The sequence below is a fragment of the Halyomorpha halys genome, unplaced genomic scaffold (assembly GCF_000696795.3).
Source record: "Halyomorpha halys isolate HHAL.00 unplaced genomic scaffold, Hhal_1.1 Scaffold170.1, whole genome shotgun sequence".
Classification (NCBI taxonomy): Eukaryota; Metazoa; Arthropoda; class Insecta; order Hemiptera; family Pentatomidae; genus Halyomorpha; species Halyomorpha halys.
This window is the reverse complement of record NW_027107231.1, coordinates 839,302-863,297: the sequence shown is the minus strand read 5'-3', so window position 1 is coordinate 863,297 and position 23,996 is coordinate 839,302. Positions and strand designations below refer to the sequence as shown.

General features: G+C 30.4%; 1 protein-coding gene and 1 long non-coding RNA gene across 7 annotated transcripts in view; one reads left to right on the top strand and one right to left on the bottom strand.

Annotated features, from left to right (window-relative positions):
- Positions 1–23,996, bottom strand: part of bs (blistered) — a 417,141-nt gene that overhangs the window by 149,247 nt on the left and 243,898 nt on the right. The window lies entirely within an intron of this gene.
- Positions 7,384–23,996, top strand: part of LOC106678971 (uncharacterized) — a 118,366-nt gene continuing 101,753 nt past the window's right edge. Inside the window, exon 1 of one of the 2 annotated variants that reach the window (XR_001342871.2) lies at positions 7,384–7,615. This is a non-coding gene — a long non-coding RNA (uncharacterized lncRNA). The remainder of the gene's footprint in view (positions 7,616–23,996) is intronic. The other variant, XR_010842924.1, reaches the window with a different exon arrangement.

Here is a 23,996-nt window from a genome sequence, read left to right as displayed (position 1 = left end):
TATAATTAAACAAATCTATAATCAATTGTACTTAGGACATTATAATGTTTTTTTTACATGTTGGACAGTCTATTTCGAAGCACAACTTTGAACCGTGAATTCACGAGGAGATAGTACAAGAGCCCAAGAGGAGAAAAAAGGCAGTTATTTCACCCCAATACTTTAATGAAAACTATGTATAATTACTAGTCAAAATTGATGAGTCTGCCAAGTATAGGTAGGGGGAATAAAAAATGGAGGCTGTTTCAAAACGATAAAAAAAACTATTTTTTCATTCGGAGCTCTATATCTTAAAAAGTAGGAACAATACAAGAAAACCTAAGAGAACGTCATTTAAAGAAGAGTAAATTAAATGACGAAATCATTAAAAGTAAATGATACTGAAAGATCAATAGTAAGTAAATTTATTTTGAAAAATATATATCTTAAAAACCATTTGACGTACAGATGTTTATAAGCACTCAAATTAAAGCTAAGTAGATGAGCTATAAAGTAGTTCATGATGTTTATCTTCGTAGGAGTAGTAGTTTTCATGAAATTTTCTAAAATAAATTGATTTATAGTTGATCGGACAAATTTTCATTTGCCAAATTTATATTCATATGTGAATATCATAAAAACGACTACCCCTACGAAGATAAGTGTCATAAACTACTTTATAATAAGTTAAATTCTTTTATTTTGAGTGTTGGCAGACATATGTGCGTCTTTTTGATCTAGAGATATATTTTTCAAAAATCCAACATTTTATATGAACAACTATAAATTAACATTTTGTGAGTTTATTTTGTCGAATATCTTAAAAACAACTACTCATATAAAGATAAACATTATTAACTATTTTGTAGTAAATTTAACTAGCATTAATTTGAGCCCTGGCAGACATCAGTACCTCCAATTGTTTCTGAAATGAAGTTTTTCATAAATCAAACTTATTGTCCGAACAACTATAAATCAATTTATATTAGAAAATATCATGAAAACTGCTATTTCTACGATGGAAAAGGTCATAAACTTATTTATAGTCAATTAAACTGGCTTTAATTTGAGTGCTAATAGACCTGTACGTCACATAGTTTCTGAGATATAGATTTCTCAAAATTAATTAACTAACTACTAATCTTTCAGTAGATTTCTAAGAAATTTTGCTTTTTAAAAAACTATATCTCGAGAAGTATTGGACGTAAATAGCTCTTTTAGGGCTAATATTTCAGCAAATTTACTCTTCTTTAAATAATGTTCTCTTAGATTTTCTAGTGTTGTCGGTAGTTTTTAAGATATAGATCTCCGAATGAAAAATTAATGTTTTTTTAAGGTTTTGAAACAGCCGCCATTTTTTATTCCCCCTACCTATACTTGGCAGACTCATCAATTTTGACTAGTAATTATACCTAGTTTTCATTAAAGTAATCAAAAATTGGAGTCAGATAACTGCCTTTTTTTCTTCCCGGCTCTTGTACTAAGATGAGAGAGCTGTACTAGTTGCAACTAGCCCCTCTCTATTAAGAGGAAAATGAACCCTGATTTGGAGATTTCAATGATTTGAGGAGCAACCTGGGGACAGAGGCTGACACTAGCTTCATTCGGGCAGTCTGTAACCAAGGGAGTTAAGACATCTAAGGAGCAGCCTTGTTACCGCAGTGGTTCAGTAACGAGCATATGCATTTTCCCAATACCCCGTAATAATTTTCCCGTACGCACCCAGAAGGTGAAAATCGCCAAAAACAACGAACTTTTTTTTTTTGTTACTAACGGTTAGCGGGAGTTAACCAGCTTATTGTAAAAAAATGTCAACCATTGTTATTATATACTATATTGTTATTTCTATAGTGCAATTCTAAGTAGTCCATATGGTCCACTTCTAGGTCAAGTAGGAACCACCTGAATGGGGCTCTTTTGTTACTGCTTTAAGGACCACCTAACGAAATTGGCCATCTATGAACCTAAACTGCCACTGTATTTGATTAACAATTTTATACGAAACACATCTCGGGCCAGCCCCCATGAAGACACTAACATTTCCTAGAAATACTGTAATCTACTTCATAGTCCCTCCCTTTTATTCTCCGTGACTATTCACCAAATCGCCTTCTTTACTACGGAAGCTGCTAAATGTTATGGCGTATTTTCCATTCCATAACATGACCCATCGTAGCCATAACATCACTCCGTCTTCTTCTATATATTTTCTTTGTATAACTGAATCTATTCATTAATTATTAAGTTATTTTATTTTCCACCAGAACAATTTCAACATCCTCGACGGCTATCAGTGTCCTAAAATTAAAAATATATATAATCCAAATAATATTTTTTAGTCTTAGTATAAAGGTTTCGAGCACTTCATTATTACCTATAATACATTTACTATTATTTACTAATATAATAATATTATAATCAATCTATAATTAACCACTCCATAATGATTTCCAACTTTAATTTATAATTTTCTCAAAAAACAAAATGTAGACTCCTTCAATCACCCAATTTAACAAATGATTTTGGAGAGACATTGTTGAGAGTTTTTTTAGAAGGATCTGATTTACACCGCTACAAGCATACTAATGACAATCCAATTTTCGATAGTAATAAAACATGCATAAACAGGTTCCATGTACAACCTGTTAGTATCAGGCAACTATAAACATAGGGAATATTATTTTTCAGATCCCCCATCTTTATAAGCTAAAAGACGAGAGAGTGTTGACATTAATGAAATATTATCACCCTTGTTGAAGATTGTGCCATCTCCGATCCCGACTAACCGGACTCCGAATGGGTATAATTTGTCAGCTCATCCGCACAGTCCGTTCGCAGAAAAAAAAAATACATAAATTAAAAATGTAAACATTTGCATAATGTAAAATACATCTGAGACATTTCATTAATCGTAAATAATGACGGGTCTTCTAGTGGTTGAAACGAAACAAAGTCTATAAGAATATTCTTCACGAATTAATTAATAAAATTCAAATCTAGGTTTATACCATTCAGCGTCCAATTGTTAAATATGTTTAACATTACCTTTAAATAACAATTAAAATTATAATTCACATAATAGAGATTTCAATTTTCTATTTACTCATGACAAATAAAGATGAAACATACCCTTACAGCAAATTCCATTTCAAATATAGAGATGACAGTCAATACTCACCTGAAACAATTAATAATAAAATGAAAAAATAATTCTTTAAAATAACCAATTGTTTTAGAAAGGGGATATAGAAATACAATGATTGTATAATTATTATAAGCAATGACAAATAAAAACATACTCTTAGTTTAAAATATTTAATATTATCTAATTTTTATTATATAGAATGCAGAGGATATATCCTACTCTCCTTCAAAGCAGACGTGAAGCCAAAAGGGTCACGCCCATGGAGCTCAACTTAACGTTACGGGTTCATAGGAATGTCCACCATTGTAATCTTAACTGAAACAGAAGGCTCAGAAGGCTCGCACTGTTTCCGTACGGCTCTACCACGCCTCTGGCCCATCGTAAGGGCTGCGTTTTTGGCTTCACTTATTCTGCCAGCTTACACTCTCCATTATATCCCTTCCTCCAAGCAATGTCATTAGTATCAGACAACTATAAAACATAGGGAATATTATTTTTCAGAACCCCTTCATCTACATATTATTTTTCAGATCCCATGCAGTGAGTGAATTGTTTTACAACTAAAAATAGCACATCTTCAAATAATACCTATACATCACCTGTGACAGAGTATAATATACGTTTTACAAACAATAGGTACAATAATTTTTATTGCACAATAACATTTTTTTTCAAAAATCAATTAATGAAGATATCCAGTATTTAAAATCATTAATATTTATAAATCTTTACTGATTTTATTGAATAAATTGGATTTAGAGCACCAAACATCACATGTTCTTATATGTAAATTCTAAAATAACATTTCGTCTCGTACCTCAGTCTAGTGTGGATAGACCTTAATTACCAGCATTAACATGCCATTAACAGCACTCCATAAATTGAATTAATAATACCAAAGTAAATCATGATATGTATCCTATATTTCTTTTTCACCTATATTTAATTTTATATTCAACATGAATATAAATATTTTGGCAGTTACATGTTTTATGACATTATGGTACTCGACAAATAGTTATTAATAACACAAATGTTTCATATATGGATACAAATCTGTGGCTTGGTACCAAAAGAGTCGATGACATTTTTTTTGTCAGATTTTGTGGTAATTATACCTCCACTATATCCCCTATAATGTCATTGATTATATTTTCAGATTCATTTATAAAAGGGCTTAGGCTTTTTCTGGGAACGAACAAAAAAGATTGAGCATTCCATCAGATCGGAATTCCTAAACTCTAAATTCTTTTTAGTAGAAGCTTTAGACGTTAGTACACATGAGGATGGCGTGGGCGACCAATTAGTACACTGACCGTGATTGAAACAATTATCACCTGAATTAGCATAAACTGCTGATTAAGGTATCGGGCCGAGGAAGGACAAGTTAGCAAATACCAGCCCGAGGGCCGATGAACTCGAAATTTGACAATCAATACCTCTAGATTGTATTCATGAATACATAAGTTCTTGTATCGTTTGAGGAGATAACTAGCTGACTTTAACGAGACAACCTGGTCTTGGAAATATTGCGATAAATTGACACTGTCCCAGAATTCGGGAACGATACAAGAAATAAAACTATTTTTCCAAATTCTTACATAGATAATTTTTTTTCAATTAACACTATTTAAACAGTTTCGTTAACTATTAAAAGAATCGATTATGCGAAAATGGAAAAATAAAAGAAAAAAAATATAAATATATACAATAATAAAATGTCATAACAGTTAAAATAATATTCAAGTCAAATTATTCATTCTCATTATCACAAACTTGTATTTCGTTCAAAAATATGCATTAAAAAAATACAAATTAAAAAGAAAAAGTCAAACAGATAATTATGATAAGAAATCAATAATTGTTTCCTTAATTCTAAAGATAAATATTTCTGATTCAGTGTCACGGCATTTCAGGAAAAATGGAGACTTGCCACGAAGAATATTTTAAAAGCTCTTCTAAACTAATTATCTTTTAATTATTCTAGAGCTCAAATTGAGATAGTTTTCAGAAGTTAAAAATTTAATTTTTCAATCTGTAATTTGAATAAATAAACACTGTGGTGGACAGTAAAAAATTCCCGTTTAGAGGGACTTGGACGGAAGAAAGGAGGAAGAAGTTCAGTGATGTCCTCAAGCAGAGATGGACAAAGAGGAAGAAATAGAAAAGGAAGCCTGAGTCATAGTCGTGTAGTCCTTAAGGGCTGTTTCGCGTCAAATAAATAATAAATAAACACTATATTATTTTTACTAATTTTTTTTTTCTGATTCGTATGTTAATGACACACCTTCAAAATCATTTTAACAATATAATAAAAATTATTCTATACTACATTAAGAGATATTAATTACTAAATGTTCAAAACTTTTTGGATACTGGTAACAAAAAGATTATAAATTATTATGCTTATAATATTAACTGCGTAACAATAATTGAAAAAGCTTCTCAATTGTACAATTTTTGGATTAAATAGAAATAATACTTCCGATTAACTAGAGTTGTAGGTGATCTTTTAATAAAAACTGAATGCTATTGGCAAAAATAAATAGCCTGAATACGTATGTTAAATAACGACGAAATCATGAAAAGCGCATTGTCATATATTTATAAATCTATGAAAATATCTTGAGAATTCAAAAATGACCTAATAATAATAATAAATAAATAAATAATATAAAAATAAAAACACAAGAAAAAAGCTTTGAGCACAACCCCTGATCAGGCCCTGGAGATATGGAGGAACAATAATAAATACATGGACCTAATTCCTGCAAAGACATGTTTTATTTGTTTGTTATCTTTCGAGCATAATAAAAGTTTACAAAAACCAGCATGCAAAAAACATTTTTTTTTAACACCATCTTGATTTAAAAAAAAAAATAAAATGGAGTGTGAAATATTTACAGAAAAGTTCATTTTGAAAGTGATTAATTAAAAATAAATATATAAATAATAAAGTTGTGGCCGAAAAACGGCGAACTCTAAAATTTTAATATCTACTGAACAATGAAAATTTATTAAACGTTTTTTAAAGTCCTCATAGAGCTGCCGAAATACATCAAAACCATATAACGGTAAATAATCCTGGAAACTGCTATGAATGAAAACTTAACAAAGAAACTACTTTATGATACATTTACTCACTTCTATTTTATTAATAATATATATCTATTCATGTAACAGTTACTGTAATACAGTTTTTCAAAAGCCAATCATTTTATTTATTTATTTTTCCAAATAATAGAAAATCAACTTTTTGTGAATTTATTTGGGCAAACAAGGGACTTTTAGAAGAATACATTATCTATAAGCAATCAAATTTAAGCTAGATAAATATATCATTACTTCTAAATTATTATCTTGGTTACTAACAATTTTCATGATATGAACCACAACAAAGTCACGTGAAATTGATTTCTTGTTGGGTAAAAAAAAATGTTTTGAGATTTAAAAAACTATATTCTGAAAATATAAAACGTAAAGACAATTTTTTATCAGGGCTCAAAATAAAAAAGAAATTATACTAAATAAAAAAGGGTTATTAATGTTTATCCTGTAGTAAACTTTAAAGATAGTTTTACATTTTTAAAATTGAGAACCAAGGGGTGAAAAAAAGAGAAAAAACTTTAGGGTTTTTAGTTTTTCACCCACCGTTTTGTTACATATTCTTATTTCTTAAAATCAATACTTTTTCTGCAAGAACATATTTGTAAATTGATTTTTTAAAAACAAAGTCATGATGGCGGCCAAAAAAAAAAAAAAAATGTGATTCATTCAGAATTATTGAAGATTCAATGTACATTATTATTTTTTTTTTTTTTTTTTACAAATAAAAAATAAATTTTATTTGAAATATTTAATTAGTCTGGTACCTAGATGAGCATGTTACCAAAATTTCTTCTGAAGTGGGATTTTATGTTTTTTTTAATGGATTTAAACGATTTAGTTTATGTGTATATATATTATTTAGGTATATAAATACTTTTTAAACCCAAATATCGTACCACACGAAAAAAAAAAAATGTAAAATGTTTCCATATGCATAGGTAAGACATTGGTTATAAGTCGAGATAACGAACTTCTGTTTTCGCATTCTGGTTTGTCCTCGCATACGTATGGTAATCTATTATTTATTTCTTCTATTTATCCAATTGTCATAATAGTTTAAACTAAATAAAAGAACAGCTGGTGCTGGAGTGGAGGCGACGACCTGTTGCCAGTTGGACCAATAGATGGCGCAGCAGGCAGCGGCCGCTTCTCAGGTGGTCTCATCGCGTTCGCTCCAGCGATTCCTCCAAAAAGTATTACAGAAACACAAACAAATAGAAACAGACAAACATACAGACATACTAAGACAAACACAAACAGCAGAAGTTGAAGTCCTCCCCCCACCACTAAAGCCGGCCCGCCGGTCTCCAGTAGCCTCCCAGCCAACCAAGAGGCAGCACTCGAGAGCTACGTTCCTCTGCGAACCTCTTCTTCTTAACGTAAGTACGTAATTTTATATGTATATATTTTTAGAATTTTGTTTTCCATAATTGCATTTTGCATGAGATACACGAGTCATATATCAGGTTACAACATCTGTCTGTTAACTTTCTTGTAAATTAAAATCAATAAACTCATTCATTCTCATGTAAAATTTACAAATACCATTAGTCAAGAAAATGTTCATCTGTTCTATTTTCAGTTTACTGAACCAAAGTAAAAATTTAAAAAAATATTTATATTTCTAGTACAATAAATATTTTTCAATTGTAATTCAATTTAATCTACATTAAATTATTATTTTTTTCATTAGAAAAGTAACTTAAAGTAGTATTCTATAAATCAAAACTGAAAAAAATCAAATGATAACGACATTTGTTGAACAGATGGTGTTGATAACCTATTTTGATTCATAGGAAATCAGCAAAACATGTTTCTTTAAAGATACTATTTAAACTCAAAAATAAAAAATATTTATTCATTTTAATTAAAATACGCATGAACTAGATAGGAATTTTTAATTAAAAAATAATTAACATTGCATGTGTATGATCATTTTGATATTTTAATATTTCATGTATATATTTTATTTTTTTACTATTTGTGTTAAATATAAAAATCTTATAATGGTGATAAAGTCTATGAAAAAACAAAACAAGATAGTTTTTCGTTCGTGAAAGTTATGAGCAATTTTTCTCCCGAAGAAATAGGATTTAAAAAATCATATAATGTAGGCCTATGTGAATATTTTGGAGCGGCTGTTTTCGTGGACGTGTATTGTTTCGAGTCGTGGAAGGACTTTTTCTATGACCTAAGGGACTTAGACCCTCTGGCTAATTACTATCCCTCATTTTCAAACCCAGGTGTTCAGCGGCCTATTTAAGAGGTCGGCGGCTCTGACTCACTAACCGAGCCTTGCTTAGATTTCGACCATCGCATCTTTATATAGTTTTTTTGACGATAAAGGGTAACAATTACATAGTGATAACTATATACACAATTCTGAAAATAGATATTATTATAATACCATTAAAAAGTACATACATATACTAAGTTTACACCATAACAATACTTTACTATAATATTAGGAGAAATTTTAACCACAAGTAGAAATTTAATCCATTAAATTCACATTATAAGAAATTAAACATAAAATTCGTATTTACACACGAAATTATACATTTATTAGCACTATTTTTTAAAACAAATATTTGACAACCTAGTTCCCTGTTGAACAATTGATTATTTTTTGTAGATCACATAATGCGTAAATATGATTAATATATATTTTTCTTTTCCGACGTGCAATAATTTATTAAAACTTAACGAAAAGGAATTTTCAGAGAAAAAATTCCAGGACAATGCTCCAAACTTTAAATTGGTTGAGTTTTGATAAAGTTTTCAAAGCACATCTCTGGTCTTAAAAAATTAACTATATAAAGATAAAAATACCAACAAATAATATGTATTAAACTTCAAGATCCACTAAAGATATTATTCTGAAAAAAAATATGTATAGTCGGGAGGTTTTGGAATTGGTGTCGCAGTATTTACGCCAAATTGCAGTGACCGTACTACTTATGTATGATGCGACAACTTAAAATTAGAAAATGCGAAAATTCTGAAAACATTCATTTTTTTTTTCCCTCTCTTTTTATCCTAGTGAAGTATTTAAGAATCATGTGATAAGGAAACACTTATTGTTAGTAAGTTAATTAAGTAAATTATTGTTGTTTTTCAATATTTAATCAATAAATTGCAGACATAAAAAAAAATTGATTAAAATTTTTTTTAATACACATCTAAGGTTTAAGCGAAGTATAAAGATATACTGTATTAAAATAACCACTTATCATCAATCAAAAAGATATCTAAAATTACTATACGGTTTGTAGAAAATCTGTTTACTGATAAAACTAATAACTAGTGAAAACTATAGTATGTTAGCAGGATTATCATATCATATACTGAGAGTATTTTGCATAGAGTTTCATGAATTCAAATAATATTTTTAAATTCTTTTTGTTTCGGAAATTCTCATTCAGTAATTTATGCTCATGAATTTTAGCGCATAGAATATTTTTACCCGTCCTTAGGAAATTTAAGCAACAATCACGATCCAATTATAACTGTGATAATAACAAAACCAAAAGCGGGACAAACTATGAAAGTCACTTTCAATGGAAAAACCTTTGAAGTATAATGATGTAATTTAGACCTTTTTTTCCCACGCATAAACAAGCTGTTCATTCATGTAAGTTTTTTTTTTATAACGCCTCTGATCTATAATACTACTACTAATAACACCTCAGCTGAAATTTTGACACAACAGCGCCGCCTTGGGTCCAGAAGAGTAGTTATTAATTTCAAATTAATTTGAAGGGACATAAGGCGGTGAGTTGAGCCTCAGGCAGCTGATACTTAAATATAATCTAACTTACCACTTTAATTAATCGGCAGAGGAATGTTTAATTATGCCAATAAATCCAATATCCCATAAATTTATTGTAAATTAATATGACACCGTTAATCGACAAAATGGAAAATTGTAAGGCGGTTTCAAAAATTACCTACCGCTCAAGATTTTATCACAGTTCTTCATTTTGATAGATCCAATGAATAAATTAGGTCAGCATGTTAGCTTTAGAAGTTCTCATATAATTTTTTAAATCATGAAAATCCGGAATTTCAAGGAATATCAATCCTCTGTGAAATAATCACTACAATTTATCCGAAGGGGGAAAGCTCAAGAACTCTTATATAATGAATTGTAAAATTATATAAATTAGAAAGTACAAATAGATAAATCAAATGAACAAATCGGGGTATAATTAATAAATCATTATATATAGTAGTTTTAATTGACTGATGACAAATTATTCTATATTTTAAGATTACAATTTAATTTCTAATTTGAGTTTTCGTAAGCTTCTAAAGGGTTTGTCAGTATTTAACTCAAATATGTTGTGTGCTAATAGGGAGAAAGAATACAATTAAAATTAACGAGACAAAAATAATTGTAAAAGCAAGTAAAATGAAAAATTAATTATATTCTTAATATATTAATAAATTAATAATATATGAATTTCGGGAAATCGAAACATGCAATTAGTTAATAATTGTAAATGCTTGTTACAGAAATAATTTCGATTAAATTAAAAAGCCTTCTTAATAATAATACAATTTAAGAATTCATATATTTTTTGTAATTTATTTAATTAACAACCAGTTAATGAGAAATACAAATAGTATGCATATGTATGCATACACAGGCATAGAAGCAATTTGACTTAATTATTTTTATAAAACAGCATTATAACGTTAACGTTTCGGGTGACACCTCCGTCTTCTCCGCCTTATCTCTTTCTCATTTTATCCTCCATTTTCTATTTAAACTTAATACAAACTAAAATTTAAAAAATATATAACCATGAGTAAGTGCTAATTACTACATTATTGTAACCTTTTAGAGGTAAAAAAAAAATATTTCTAATCAGGTAATAAGAATGTAATCATAATTAGAAACGTGCAAAATCCTGACACACAACTTATGTAACATGTAAGGTACGATTCGAAGGTTCTTTGCCAGGGATGTACAGAATGTGCTCTAGTGAGAGTACGTAGGAGCTATAGATTTGGGATGTTCGCTGACAGATTGCCGAATAAGGAAATAGAGAGGGCTGTCGTGTGGGCGGGGCCGAGGAGTGGGGGCAGCGGGGGCGGTCTGGGGGTGGCGAGAGGAAAATGGCGGGCGCTTTCCTCGCCTTGTGTAACGCATTACTCCATTTTTATACTACTCCAAAGGATATTAATTCACTAAATTAGACATTTAAAAAACATATACAAGTGATAAAATTTGCATTTCTATCTAAAACTGAATTTGAACTTCTTGACAAGTGAGAAAATTCATTCATTTTTAATTCTTAATACTTCCTATCGTTAAGAAAATATCCTGATTTAAAAAATATAAGTGCCATAATTTAAGCAAAAATAAAATAAATTTACAAAAAAAAATGTTCTAAAGATTTCATCGACTATGCCTAAAGAAATGTCGTTCTAAACTAATAAAACGCAGTATCCGCTATCGATATATAGTTTGATGAGTATGAAGCGATCGGAAGGTTCGTTTAAAATAGAAGTGAATTAACAAATAGATTATTAAATCTATGTTGCTCCTACGTAGTTAAGATTAATTTATTATTGAAAACGAATGTTACAGTGACAGGCTAACCAAATAATTTATTCTATTAGTTAAATCTATCTAATTGTTCATTTAGTTAATTTATGTTTATATTTGCAACAAAAAAACTAACTTCATTTCAGAAGATTATTCCTAGGTTTGTTTCACTTAAATCATACTTAAATCTTTTATTCATTTTTAGCGTTTTTACTGATAAAATGTTTTTCGGACTTAAAGTGATCGTCAGTACGTTGAATGATAGACAGAAACGATGAGTTTCAAGGATGATCTTAAATGAATTGTATCTATTACCAAATTAAAAAGAATGAAAAATAAAGGCCTGTAGTTTCGGAGAAAACCCGTAAACAGACATGGATGAATTATTTTTAATTCAATTTTCAGATTCCAATCCAATGACTGATTCAATAGTTATTTAAATGAAAGTAAATATTATATAAAAAAAAAAACACGCCACTACAACAGATTAGAGAATTTACAAGGAACAAGAGAATTTTCCAACTCCAGTGGTGACGCAATCCAGTTTTTGGAATTTTAGTACCGTTTATTATGATTTATGACTTTTTTTTACTGGTAAAAAAGGGGTTAATCTCCCTTCAGACAATATTGTTTTCAGAGAATGATTTTCAATTACATACATACTGTTAATAAATAAATTATTTGTCATCTTTGTCTTTAATTGATTAAACTTATTATATTTAATAAGGGTTCACCTAGCCTCATAAAGTGGGTACCCTTAATGCACCCTTAATGTAAACTGCTGTTCAAGAACCAGTGTTTCTTTACAATGTAATGAACTCCTGCAGCGGTACAGACTGTCATTTTTTTTTTGTATAATATTTCAAATTAATTCGTTTAAATTATTTAAATGCTTGATGAAATTAAGAATTCAACAAAAATATAGACATAAATAGGCTTAAGAAAGCTATAATAGGTTTACTAATAAAACAAAAAAACAAATAATAATAATGGGCTGTGAAACCAAATGGTGGTCTGTTATGCGAAAATTGGAGGCAATTTTCTTCAGAATGCGTAGGCATAAATTGCAAGGGAACAAGGTTTTGGGAAAACGGGTTTGAAGTTTTGGTAGAGCGAATTATGATATCTATTTTAGGCCAAAATTAAAAGAAGGAAGATGTTATAGTCGTTTAAGATCACCTATCTTCTTCAGAGGCCAGTATTTAAGATGGAAACTATTCCACGAATTGAGGAACTCTTAGTGTAAAATGCGAAATTTGTATCAAAGATAAGTTATTGGTCTAATTATAGTTGTAACCTACACAATGCAAGTAAAGTAATGATCCACCAAATAAGTATCACCTTACAGTAACAGAACAAGTAGTACCAATGATATAAACGTACGACCACCACGAAAGTAATCGGTTATCTTAAAACCGACCGGTTTTTTAAACAGTAATCATGAAAACAACCGGTTGTCTAAGAAAAATTACTTTTAAACCTATTGATTTAGAAAAATAACAGAATTTGTGTTTCTTTTTAAATATTTTTCTATCTCTAGTGTGTTTTACCTTTCCCAACTAAAGATAAGACCTTTCTTGGAGAAACCATTATAAATAAGATGGTTTTGGAAGGCTACTTAACCTTAATCAAATAACCCTGAATGCGAGAATTACGTACATTTTCAGCTATGTTAATGGTTTTTAAAAATATAGGAGGTTCAAATTATCAAATAATTCAGTTCAGTATCTATTTGGGCGAAGGACCATAGTATTATTTAGTTGACATAACCTACTATTTCATTATTCTAATGTCTTACTGTACTATTTTAATTGTAAATAAACTTAGTGAAAAACAGTAATTAAAAATTTATAAAAGCTTTTATTATTAGCTTGATACCAAAAAGAAATTACATAAAGCTTGGCTCAGTTGTTATTAAACTATATGCTTTTGGACACATCAAGTTTTTAAGATATAATTTAAAAACAAACATTAATAGCTACAATAAAAAATATTTGAAATGCCGGGGTGAAATATTAATCACACATTACTGAAAAAACGTTCAATTCAAGAAGAGGAACTTTGCCAGTGAAATTAATCGAGTGAATAAATGCAAAGATGAGATTTTTGCCTTTCAATTTAAGGCTATAAGATGGAAAAAAAAAACATTAAGTTCACAAAAATATAACTTAATCACTTTTACCTCTTAAAACTCTTAATTAGCATATTTAACAAACAACTAATATTAAATAATTACGCCTTATACTGAATTCGAGTTGTTGAATAAAATAGTTAATTTTTCTTTGAATTATCCGTTTAATTCTATGTAAGGTTATTTATTTCTTTATTATTTAACTAAATATTGAAATGGAACCTTTAGGTTTGCTGTTATTTATTTATTTTTTTTTACTAAGCCATTCTTTTTTTTTTTTTTTTTTTAAAGATATCGGAAAAAATCGTATGAAGTTATTAAGAGGAAATTCGATGAAATGTAGGCATGTTAAAAGTATTAAAAACTAAACATGTTTAATTCAGAACGACTACCACACTGAGAACTGTCTCATAACGTATTTAAATAAAAAATATATATAATCATTGTATTTCTAATTTTTAAAAAGATTGATTATTTACATTAGAAAAAAACATAAGTTTAATCAATTTAAGTCATTAATATTTAAAAATAAATAACTTGATTCATCTTTTAAAATTTACATAGCTACTAGAAATTCTTTAACAAACATAAATTCTCTACTTTGATGAGTTTATAGATAATTACAGAGCAATAATATCTTAATTGCGTCAGTTAGTTTTTTTAATTAACATTCTAAACGGTAAAACTAGGAATCAAAGAAAAAAAAATTAAATGTGTGGAAGCAGGAAGACAAGTTTTTTTTCCTAATAAGGATTTTTTTTATGAAATAATCATTTTAAGAAGCTATGATTTTTTTTTCTCGCTTAAGACTTTATCCTTTAAAAAAATATAGATGAAAATAAATATTTTTCTAAAATTGGCCGATAGTCAATCGACAACTGGGCACGCGCCTGCATTCTTCCCTAACGAAGGAGCGATAGTGAAATGGGAGCGCCCCTATAGCCACCAAATGAATGGCCATTGAGCTGGATCCAGCCTCCAGTGTGGCCAACCCATCTAGTTCCACTATATCTCACTAATGTTGGCATAACTTCCAGTTTTTGTTGCCAGCCCAGGCGGCACTCTTCCACCGGGAGCACTCTCTTTAGTGGCACGGCCTTCCAACTTTATGGCCGACGGCTCGGCTCATTTTGTATTCTTTATTCCCATCATTTAGGCCCATATTTTTACCGTATTAGCTCCGCGGAGGAATAAAGTCCAAACATTACAGCTCTCCAGCGGAGGTATGACAGGATACACGGTAGTTATTGGATATGTTCTCAAGCTTTGTTGAAATTTTATTTTCTGATTTCTTGGTCATTAGGGAAATTATTATTGAATTAAAGGCAAACAACGGTCGTAATTCTGTAACTTTGGGCCTAATGAGGTAGGAGAAAATTTAAACAGATTGCATAGAAAAGTTGTTTTTTTTTCTATCAGAAAATATTTTATATGCGTGACAAATCTGTGGCAGTCAAGACATAATAGTCAAATTGAATAAAAATGAGTTTATTTGAATAAATCGTGTTTTTAAAGATTAGAGATAAATAAAAAATAAAAAAAATATTTTTCATGAAAAAAAAAAATCCGTTCCTATTTACTTAAACCATAAAAAAAAAAGTAATAAAAATAACGAAAAACAATTTTCGTATTTTGTAAGTCAGCGAAATTGATTACCCAAATTGAGGGCTGCAAAGAATTACAGATAAAAGTTTAACAATTTCAACTATCGACTGTTTAATAATTAATATAAACTTGGAAAGATGGAAACTTGGATGTCACTTGTACTATTACAAAAAATAATAATATTGCGGCCATCCACTCCCGAATTCAGACAAAGGGCGTCTTTCCAGTAGACATTTGAAAGTTATATTTGTTTAAAGGTCCATTTAGAGCCACTTTTACCAGTTAAAATCTTCTAGCATACACTCAAACATAAGGAAAGATATTGAGGTGTAGATAGTTGACCGTAGATTAATGCTTGAAGAAGTTTGTGGGGGGGGGGGTGCGGTCTGCAAAGAACAACATAAATAAACAAAACCATATTTATTTATTTTATGCCGACGTTTCGACCTGAGTTTCAGGTCTTCATCAGGGGTTGTGTCGTAGAGGAGGGAAAGATTAGTACTGCGAGGAGGACTAATCTTTCCCTCCTCTACGACACAACCCCTGATGAAGACCTGAAACTCAGGTCGAAACGTCGGCATAAAATAAATAAATATGGTTTTGTTTATTTATGTTGTTCTTTGCAGACCGCACCCCCCGACAAACTTCTTCAAGAATAAGGAAAGATAATTGATAAAACAGTCCTAACAATATATATCAAAAATATCTGACGTTCTGCAACCCACTATAACTCATGCGGAGCACCGATTCGAAATAACTGCCCTGGACAACGAATATATAGTGCAATAATCCCTATTGTACTGCAATGCACATCACATGAAGATTCTGTTCAAAAAATTAACAATAAATTGAGTCAAATATAAAGGGTTTGGATTTTAATAACAATGTGAGCATTAAGAACGCAAAATAAATAAAAAGTATCCAGATGCTGGTAAGAAGCAGTTAAAAATTTAAATCGGTGCGCAATAACTCCCAGAAAATTTGAAGTGAATAAAGAACCATAACCTTATTGGGCAGTAATATTGTCTTGAGTGGTTTGGCTCAGCAATATTACAGTACAATAATTTTGATGAAAATATCGATCGTCAAAAATTTTTAAGTTACATAATTACTAATTGAACATTGATTAAAGGCTGAATAAAACATTAATTGAAGTGATTTAAGCTGAATAAAACATAAACATTTTCGTCAATTGTTCGTAAGTGCTTTATCAGAATTTGAATAACAAATTAAAATGAAAAAAAATATATAATAATAAAAATCACAAAGTCATACAATAGTGATTAAAGTAATCATTTTTCGAAAAATAAATAATTTGTTTATCTATTTAATGGTGTTTATAGAAAAGGATTGTTCAGAAAAGGTAAGACGACCGTGAAAAAAAACAAAACATTTTTTTCTCTTTCAAATGCCTAAAAGAAACTTCAATAAATAATAAGGAACGCCCTTAAGGTAGCAAAAACGAAACTAAATTAGAAAGCTAAATTCCTGAGAGGACGAGTGGCACTTGTGTCGTATCGTTTTCTCTTTGAGGCCGCGGTGACGTAAGCTGCACTTCAGCCGGTGCATGGAGGGACTGCAGTAAATCTGTACCCGCTCTGTTTCTAATGGTCTCCACATAACTATTATCTTATTACCTAACTGTAGCAGGGGATGGTTTAGTGCAATAACCAACATTCCCAACCCTTGTAATCCCTCCACCGAACAACCGAAGATGGAGATATAAATATCGTGAGAGCATCGCAATTGTTTTTAAAATATTAGCACATTAAAACCTTAACAGACCTATAGCTTATGTAATGCTGCAGCAGCCCCTTTAAATAAGAAAAAAGGAATGAGTAATAACACAGCAAAAACCAAAGATATTCATGTGTGCATAAAATAAACATAATATGTCACGGTAAGGAACAAGAAGTCTCATATCACACCAGAAACATCAGAACGAAAATAGAAAAATAGGCAACGATTTTCCTAATAAAATAGGAAAAGAAAATTTTGTCTACAAACAGATACTCTCGTATTACAGTTATAGGAAAAAGAAAGAATGGTCAAGAAAAAAAAAAGGGATCGGGGGTATGGAAAAAAGGTTTGCTTAGTCAAGAAGATTATTAGGAGCAGGAGAAGCAGTTGGAATTGAACTTGTGTATCCGATAGTGAGAGACAGCGAACCTGCAAAAACTATGGGGTATTCTCCAACTTGGCAGTCAAAGGCACCAGCATTTTAAATTTCGTTTATAGGAGAAAATTCAATTAATTTTGGTTTAATAAACTCAATATCAAGAGCAGCACTAGGGTGGGAATTGAACCAACAAACCCCAGTACAAGTAAGGCGTTTTGGGATCGCACAAAACGCGTGAAATGATGAACGATTCTGAACAATAGCAAAAGAATAGCGCGTGGCATAAGCCCGCAGCGACCACCCCATAGAACTATCAAGAACACCGGACAATGGATCGGAACGAGGTCGGCCCGAGGATGAGGAACAGAATCGATATTAAACTGGATCCAGGTTATAGAGATAGATCAACGTCAGCTAACCAGCTATACAGAAGGCTGTGACTGTGACAAATACCTCTACAGCTGATCCGCCTGTGCCAGCTTGATTGCATTCAGAGCTGTCATAATGGTCCCGGATCATTGTTGCTCTGAAAATTAATATATGTCCTCCCTTCTAGAAGATGGTTAGTTCTAGGGCTGTTTGAATTCTCAGAACCCGATTCAAGTAATAGAAAAATTACAATTGATAACCAGCCGAAAGTTATGGTTTTGGGAGTGTCTAAGAGCTTTCTTCATTAATGCTCAGAAAAAATATGTAGGTATGTAAGTTAACCGAGCGATTGTGATAAGCAGTTTGGATAACGTGTCACTTGAAGAACACTCACCTGAGTGAAAGTGATGCAATGGTTTTAAGCAGTCCACGTAAGTATACAAATTTAAAAAAAGGATTTAAAAAAAAGGGAGCAGATTCGCGTAATTCCAAACAAGTAATGGGATCAAAGATGAAAAGGAATTTTTAAAAAATAATAATAGACATAATCCTTTGTTTCTTTTTTAATATTTTTCTTTATCAAATGAAACAACATATTTTTTTGCAAATGACACATAAATCAAAGTACATTATTTTAAATTTTGCATTTTTTTTATCAATTAATTCAAAGTAAGAAGCAACATAATGCTATACAAACAAGTAAAAGAAATCAATAAACGGAAATTTTTAACATGTAAACAACGGTATCGCTTAATAAATAGAATGTAATAGGCATTTTTCTTTTTCTATCATAAAGATATCGAATAAGATCGTAAAAAAATTAAATGCTCTCTGTAGACCGCCCCTATATTCCCAATGTCCGCCTTTACAAACCTCGAAACAATATGAATCTATATTTATTTATTCCTGACTTTATTTACTTTAATTATTTTAAATTTTACGTACGTTTCTTTCAGACTGTTTTTTTTTTTTTACTCCAAAAAAAAACTAATTTTTTAACAAGAAGTCATTCTTGAATGATGCATTACCTCAAAATATAACGGAAAATAACACACACAAAATGGACGCCTTCTATTCCTCAAACATACAAGAGATTCTGTAAAAAGTTGTATTGAAACAAACGCAGTTCTATAAACTGTTTACAAACCCATTAAGTTTCGCTCTAAGGAAAGAAACGCCAGAAAATAAGTGTCATTAGAATTTCAATATTTTGCCAAGCATTACCATGCACGCGATGGGAGAGACTCCCTAACATTTGGATACCAAATACAGCCGTCCTGTTTGGGTCATCTTAATACAATTAACATACCAATTATTTAAGCCGACTGCTAATCCTTAATGATATTACTCGTTCATGAATATGAATGGGGCCAATGGGTTAATTGATAATCGAACCAATGAAGGATCGCTCACCGACGGTTCTCCGTTTCCACAGAAGGAACTAACAAGAGCATTAATTGAGCGCCCATTTAATATTAATACAACGTATGTTAAAAAAGAAATGTTGTGAATTAAAAAATGTTGAGTATCATTAGTCCCACGAATAATCAATAACTTAAATAATTATTATGTTAAACGATTCATGAGTTACAAATTTATTTCACAGCTTAACTGCTCGTGAAAAGATTATAGAAAACACTTCTTTAAACGCAACAACGAAGTTTGCCATTGGATTAATTAATGAACGTGAGAATATTTTTTTTATATATACTTATCTATCAGTAATCAATTAATCATCTAGAAAATTTAGAATAGAACATACAAATAACTTTGAATATGATCAAATAAACAGTTTAAAGTGTTTTACAACTATAACATTATGATGTATCATCTGATTTGGTGCATTATTTTTTTAAAAGTTATTTATTGAAAATTAAATTGGATAGTAAAAAACAATCAGTAAATGCAATATTTTTTAGTTCAGAACACATGATAATCTTGTGAAGAAACTACACAATACACTTACTACACTTCAATCACTATTTTAAGTCAGAAGATCCCCCGGCCACCTTTTTTTCAACCGCCTCAGAGGATTATACGGTATAGTTTGGGATGAAAGGTTAAGCACTAGTGGGTTTGTGTGGGTAAAGATTTTTGAATTAAAGATGGTATATCTATTATATAGTAACCGGAATCTACGAGCAGGTTTTCAAGTATCGTTTCAAGTTTAGGGATAACTGTAATTTTTGTAAAGCGGTAAATTTATGGGTACATATCAAAATAAAGTAGGGAGAAAGGGTGTTAACGAACATATAAGCGTCGTGGTCAAAATATCTCTGAAGATTTAGTAAGAAAATTTGAGCTATTTTCTCTTTAGCTTGGTGATCTGTTAATTTACGCAAAAAGTAATATTCAACAGTTAATGGAATCCATAAAATCATTATTTATAACAAGTTACCGATATTTATATGGATACTTATGAATTTCATTGTGATACCGAGCATTGATTCCAAAATTATAATGGTAAAATGAATCGTCAGACAGTAGGAAATAATGTAATAGAAAAAATATTCGGTCCATAATTACCTACTACACAAATATCTACATTATGTGCCAACTAGCTGCAATATAAATAAATCCAGTTATTTCTCGTATCAAATTACACAAATGCCATCATAAACCCTCCTGCAAGGGGATTAACAAAATTTACCACCAAGAAAGACCGTAATTACCCGTCTTATCGTGAGAGAAACACTTTCATCATCGAGCACTGAAAAAATAACTGTTAAATGTTTAGGAAATGTGAGGATTTCTAAAAAATATTATACCATTTGCGGTTAATTATAGGAAAGCTAATTATCTAAAAGTCCACGGAGGAGACGACCACAAATAAGAAGCCTTCGCGTGCTGGACCCAGTTCGATTTTACATATAACAAGTCATCCGGAGCCGAGTTATCTCTCATCTCTCCTCCTTCGTGCAGGAGCGGTCCACGGCAAAAGGCGGAATATAAATTTTATTAGATTTTTTCCATCTTCTTCTTATTTCAAATCCTATAACGAGAACAGAATTAGAAAAATGTGAACAGGCCAGGGAATAATATATCAAAGGATATCCAGGTCGTACGCCGTCCGTCTGGATGATACAATCTCAGAATCTTTTCAACTACTGATTCATCTACCAACTATTTACAAGGCGGTGCATCTCATGGTTATTAATATTCTTATCGACATTTCATACATACAGATCGCGCACCGCCGAACGTCGAGATGAATATATTGTAAAGAATTTTAAAACTTTAAAACAATCGAACGCATCCGCTGTGACGGGACCCATGTGCGTCTTTACAGTCCGGTGAAGTCGGGCACATAAACATGTCTCGGTGAAAAGTTTTTTGAGGTCCTGATAAAGAATTTCAACTTTGTGACCTCAAATTTAAATGAATTATAAACAAAATTCAAACGGAAAAGCACAAACAACTAATACGTTAACACCACGAAAGCCATGCATTACTTTAATAACACCAACCTGAAATAACCTAAACAAGAGTACATTCTTAAAACTGAACAAGAGGTATACATATTTTGTTTCGTTTGGGGTATCGTATAAAAGCATCCGCTCTTTGTCTAAACGCGTTCATTAAAATTAGATTTAGAAAGAGATCACAACTTACCATAACTGAAAATTTGTCCATTTATGTTATTTAGAGCTCAACTTTTGAGAATCCTAATGTTTTCTAATAGTTTAAAAAAAAACTGAGAATAATGGAAAATGAATCACTGCATTGAGCGAGAGTCGAAATTGTGATAAGAAATGTAGTTAACTCCCAAGAAAACAAAAAGAGACTTGGCAGAAAATTTTGGAGTCATTATATTTAATTATGTAATCAGTATTCCAAACATAAATGGGCAAATTTCCAGAGTTTTTTCAAAACTTTGCCGGTAAAAGTACCACGAGTCTGGACTACCAGAGCAACTACAATTTAATTTTCATACAAAACAAGTTATGGTGAATGATTTATAAACATTTTATTTGAACTCGCTTAGGTTAGAACCCAGAAACAGCGATTTAGTAATTTCTGTCATCTCCCAAACCACACAACTATATTCGAAGAAGTAAATATTTAGTTTTAAGGCTGTCAAGGTTCTTTTGGATACATAATATTGTTTGTTTTTTCGGTCAAGCGTGTAAATGAATACAAGCCATTGCAAGACCACACCCCACTGTCCATGTGAGAAACGTTGTCTTATCAAATTGTAGCGATTGTTGAATTCATCGAATTAGGTTAGTAATGAAGTAACCGTTCGTTAAATTTTCAATTTTTTTTTTCAGATATTGCATTATTTCACATTTATATTAATATTAGGCACCATTAAAAAAATCAAGTCCATAGACATAATCGTCTTTGAGACACAGTGATTACTTAGACAGTGAGTGAGTGGTATCTGTTCTTTTATATATTATGTTGACTAGACGTAACACAATAAACACATTAAAGGTGTACAAAGTACGCCTCAGAGCTTTTAAAGTAAAGTTAGTATTGTTAGACAAAACGGAATTATTAAATAAAATCAGACATAACATTACTTAATAACCTTACTCACTGAAGGTCTACATACTTAAGAACCTCACTTTATATTTAAGTGGCTTTTTTGAACTTATCTTTCGATGGAATAAAATCGAACACAAGTCTAAAACCTATCCATGGTTTATATTATTTTCAGGAGTTGATAAAATCGAAATTAAAAATATTAACAAGTCATGAAAAAAATAAAAATTTTAATAGTAGAATCGCTCGGTCTTAAATATATATACATCTGATAGTTCAACAAGCCACACGTTATTTCTTAAGCCGATCTACATTTTAAACTGGTTTTAGAACAATCCGACAAATTCCCTTGTTTATCAGATTAAAGCCCCGAATTTGTATCAAATTGATCAAGATGAACGTGTACAAAACACGGCCTTCGTAATTTTATGCAGATCAGGGGAGTCGGAAACTAACGAGAACATAAACGAGTTAAGTATCCATGACGAATGTGTGATTAAGATGGAAGCAGGTGGAAAAAAAAAGATTAATTTATTGTGTTCCAGGAATAAAATGAGAAAATACTCATTTCACAATAAATGAGGCGTATCATTAGTTTTTAATTATTGACTTTGCTATCTTATTAATGACACAATTAAAGAGAACCATAAATAGGTAAAACATACGTACAGACATTCCCATGTCCAGAATACAGACGAATAGGCCTATAAAAAACCCTATCGGGAAAATTAGAAAAACATATGGAGCATAATATAAATCATAATATTAAGAAATCGGTTAACATATCCTAGTTTACTAAACTATTTTGATAGAGAGGAGAGAAGAGTCCTGGAGAGTTAATAGCATATTATGATGGACCGCTCATTAAACTCGATTAATTTAATAATACATAAACATGATAATTAACCAAAGGGATTTTAAGCTATACAATTTTGTCGCATATTTTGTTTTTTTTTTTTATTACTTTTAAAATACGATACTTTAGGGTACAACAAAATAAATTATATTACAGAGATAAAATGAACCAATAAAAAGTATATTTATCAAGTACTAAATAAAAGACAAGCATCTAATTTTCATTTTTTGTATTTATGTAAAAATAAAAAGCTGGAAGAAGAGTAAAGATTATTAGATGCCGTTCAATATAAAAAAATATAATTTAAACTGGCAATGGTGTTTTAAGAGAAAATATCCGAAAACGTCTGGTTATAACTGTATGAAAACTTCTTAAACATAAAAAACATAAACTTTTTTTGGTCATTATTATTATAATAAAAAGTCTATTGAAATTAAATTTTTTATTCATAAAAATGCTTTACTGTGAAAACGGATAAATATAAACTTCATTTTTACTATTATAAAAGATGGCCACGAGACCAGCTAATGTAAAATGTCATTAGAGTACTACCAATGGGTAGTTTCTCTACAAGCCTGTAACACTCCAATTTAACTTAGATCAGATTTACTAAATGTATTATAATGTACAGTTGTAAAT